Consider the following 4,583-nt stretch of genomic DNA (forward strand, 5'->3'; position numbering starts at 1 on the left):
TCGAAGCTGCTTCCATAACTTGTCTTCTTATTAACCACTCTCCCTCAGTCGCGATTGATAAAAAAAACTCTACAAGAGGTATGGTCTGGTACTCCTGCTAGTTATTCTGATTTTAGGATATTTGAATGTCCTACGTATGCTCATGTTGATAATGAAAAGTTGGAGCCTAGATCTGTCAAGTGCTTATTTATGGGTTATAAGCCTGGTGTTAAAGGTTATAAGCTTTGGCGTCTTGAAAACAGAAAGGTCATGCTTCGGGCTCCATCCGAATCTAGTGTTTCACCTCCAAATGAGCTTAGTGACATAAATCAGCAAAAGTTATTCACCTACATTGAATTGCAAATTGGAGCAGAGTCTACAGCAGTGCCTACTTCTTTGTCTAGCCCGAAGATATAGCATGGTACTATTTCTTCTTCACCATCGGTGACACCATAATATTCTAGTTCTAAAGAAAGGCCTAAAGGAGATATTAGACCTCCTCATAAGTATGCTAAAACAGATTTGGTTGCTTATGCATTGAATGTAGCAGAAGGTATTGATTTCGGTGACGAACCTTCTTCTTACTCAGAGGCAGTTAGTTGTGATGATTCTGGCTGATGGATGATTACTATGCAGGAGGAGATGAAATTATTTCATAAGAATGGCACATGGGATTTGGTAAGATTTTCTAAAGGTAAGAAAATTTTCCGTTGCAGGTGGGTATTCACAAAGAAAGAAGGAACATCGGGAGTTGAAAATGTTAGGTACAAAGCAAGACTAGTTTCTAAAGGTTACAGTCAAGTTTCAGGTGTTGACTTCACAGATGTGTTTTCTCCAGTTGTAAAGCATAGTTTGATTCGAGCCTTTCTTGGTATTGTGGCTATGCATGATCTTGAGCTTGAGAAGTTGGATGTCAAAACTGTATTCTTATATGGAGAACTTGAGGAAGATATCTATATACAGTAACCAGAGGGTTTTGTAGTCTCAGGAAAGAACGTCTATGTTTGCTTGCTGAAAAAGTCTCTTTATGGCTTAAAGCAGTCTCCTTGACAGTGGTATAAGAGGTTTGACTCATTTATAACCTCTCATATATTTTGGATGAGTAGTTATGATATTTGTGTCTGCTTTAAGGAGGTAAGTGATGGTTCATTCGTGTATCTTCTCTTATATATTGATGATATGTTGATTGCAGCAAAGGATAAGTGAGAGATAATAAAAGTCAAAGCCCAGCTCAGCAAGGAGTTTGAGATGAAGGATCTAGGAGTAGCAAAGAAAATTCTTGGCATGGAAATTATAAGGGATAGAGAGAAGTGTAAGTTATACTTGAGTCAGAAAAGATATATTGAGAAAGTACTTCACGGGTTCAATATGCAAAATGCCAAACCTGTAAGTACTCCATTGGCAGCTCACTTCAAACTCTTGGCCACTTTATTTCCAAAGACAGATGATGAGCGTTACTATATATCTAGAGTTTCATACTCTAGTGCCGTTAGGTCTCTTATGTATGCGATGGTGTGTTCCCGATTAGATTTATCTTACGCCGTCAATGCAGTTAGCAGATACATGGCAAATCTTGGCAAAGAAAATTGGAAAACAGTTCAGTGGATTTTCAAATACTTACATGGATCTGCTGATGTTTGTTTGCAGTTTGGAAGGAATAGAGATGGAGTAATCGGGTATGTCGATTCTGATTTTGCAGGATATCATGATAAAAGGAGATTTCTTACGGGCTATGTTTTCACCGTTGGTGGTTGTGCTATTAGTTGGAAAGCCACCTTATAGACTACGGTTTCTTTATCAACTACTGAGGAAGAGTATATGACTATTACAGAGGCTTTCAAGGAAGCTATTTGGTTGAAGGGTTTGTTCAGTGAACTTAGCAAAGACTTACAAATTACTACAGTTTTTTGTGACAGTCAGAGTGCTATCTTCCTTACGAAAGATCAGATGTTTCATGAGAGGACATAGCACATCGATGTTCGATATCATTTTGTACGTAAAATTATTGCTCATGGTGATATTGTGGTGAGAAAGAATAGTACTCATGATAATCCTGTTGATATGATGACCAAGACACTACCAAGTGTCAAGATTGAGCATTTTTTTGACTTGGTTAGTGTTAGATGTTAAGAGGTGTCCTTAGGGGCTTTGTTGGAAGAGGTGGAGAGTTTGTCTTGAAATGGATTTGATTCTGAATTAGAATTCATGTCAAGGTTGAGATTGTTAGAGTTGTGACCTGTATTTTGTTGATCCGTCCCAGAAAATTTCATGGTGCAACCCATACTGGTGATTTTCAATGGGGTCTGTGGTGGTAGTGTAGGGATTGGGCCGACAGGCCCGATATCGAACTTTATGTTTTTGGGCCTAGGACTTATTTGTATGCACATATTATATAAGTGCATTTAATGGGTTGTTTTGGGTATTCAGAAAATTCAGCCTTCTCCACATTGTACTCTCTCTCCATTATAGTGAAACCTCATTTGCCTCTGCTCATGATTTTTTTTGCAAGGATTTTTACGTAAATCTGTGTGTTGTTCTGATTTTCTTTCACTTATGATTTGCTTACTCTGTCCGAATCATAACAATTTTACTCATTGTATCCTATTTCATTTCATTTCATTTCTTTTCACTCATGATACCTGATTTTTGTAATAAGAGGAATTGTAGTTGGTTGCATATTCTACATGCAACAATTTATGACTTTTAGCCTGGCAAGTAGTGTGTTGTAGCTTTTGCTTGAAATTAATTTGCCACCTATAACTACCTGTTAAATAATTAAAAAGTTAAATATATATAGCTTAATTCATGACAATGTAAAAACTGAGTACCAAGTAAAATTGCTATCATATTACAAGTAATAACTTCATTTTTTTTAAACGGGCAATGAAAAATCAAATTCTAACCAATAAGGTGAAAAATTTAGATATTCAACCAATCGAGCTACTAAGATTCCTGCGGTATTAACTTGTTATATTGTAATTTGTAGTCAAGGAGGAGCTTGTTATATCTTTGTATATTTTGTGGTCACTAGCTTTCAGTGTTGCATGAACCATGCTTTACTTCACTCATGTTCGACTTGTCATATCTATCCAAGGATGTGATGGATGTAATATGTGATTCTTAATCAAAAGTAGCTGGTAGTAATGACAATATCTAGAAGGGAGTTTTAACTTTTTTAATGAGTTTGCGATACGAATTTAAATTAATTGGACCGAAAGAAGTCGAGTACTATGGCTTCTCCATGTTTGATACTTGTTGAGTGCCATTTTATTGCTTATGTGTAACTCTAATGTTGTTTTTTATTGTAGTTGAGGTATTTGAATTTCTATGATTTTGTAGTCGTAACATGAATTTTCTCATCAATACACTTATTTAAACACTTTTTTTAAAGTATTAACCACGGAAATCCCATAATATATGAAAGTATTTACACAAAATCTCTTAAGATTTTCTCTCTCCCTATTTTACAAAATATATTAATACATTCATTGGTTTGTTATACATTGGTGTAATGTGTGATAAAACTGTTTTGCCTATAATTAAGGAAAGAGCAATCATATAATATCTTTCAATTCCTTAAATTACGACATTAAATACCTATAATTAAGTAGTGTATGAGTTAATATAGTAACTAAAATTTTAATTTTAAAAAAAAATGCTTAAACATTATAGTTGATAATCATCACTGTTGAGTTACGTTCTTGAGGGGAAAAAAACTCATCTTCTTTCTTGTATTCTGAAAAAAAAAAAAGATGAACATCCCCGTATTGTGGCATCATTTCGGTGTCTAGGAGTCAAAAATCTATTATAAATCATGTAAATGTGATGTCATTATTGTTTCTGAAAGTATTAACTTTCTGAAATTGATTGCGACTATCGTTATGGAATTGAATATTGATGATGTTCGAAAAAAATTGAAGTTAAATACATCATTGATGATAATTTTTCTCCAATTATCATAAAGAATGATAATGGAGTGAAGGTTTATATTGAGTTGAAGAAACAATTTACGGAACTTGTTAATTTTCTGCTGTGTATATCAACTTTTGACAAATCGAATAAGGATATCGAGTTTGATAGTGAAATTGGGGCAGTACTATGTATTGAAGGTAGTGAATCTGATTCTGTTGCTTTAACGGTTGTTGAAACATAGAATCGGTATTCATTATACGTTTCAGAATTTGAAGTAAAAAAATTTCATTACTGATTGCAAAAACACTGAAATAAAGGTTAACCAGCTTTATAAGGATAAGAAAACTCTGATATCAGTTATCGCAAAATATGCTATATTGAATGGCTTCAACACCTTTTCTAAACGATCTGACAAACAAAGGTATAAACCAAAAAAGTACATTTATTTGCTGATGCTTTAATGGATGTTTTGTTTTTCATAATAGCTGTTTTGAAATAGTTTTTGTGTCGACGAAGTTTGTGTATTTTAATAGTTGTTTCATTAACAATGTATAATATGTCATTATAAATTCAGATGAATGTAAAATAAAACTGTTCCTGGGCAATCTTATTTATTTTATTAAAATTATTAATTTTATAAGTATATTAATACATTGACAACATGTATAAATTGTATGCAGCTATGTACTACA

This window comes from Capsicum annuum, chromosome 6 (assembly GCF_002878395.1).
Source record: "Capsicum annuum cultivar UCD-10X-F1 chromosome 6, UCD10Xv1.1, whole genome shotgun sequence".
Lineage (NCBI taxonomy): Eukaryota > Viridiplantae > Streptophyta > Magnoliopsida > Solanales > Solanaceae > Capsicum > Capsicum annuum.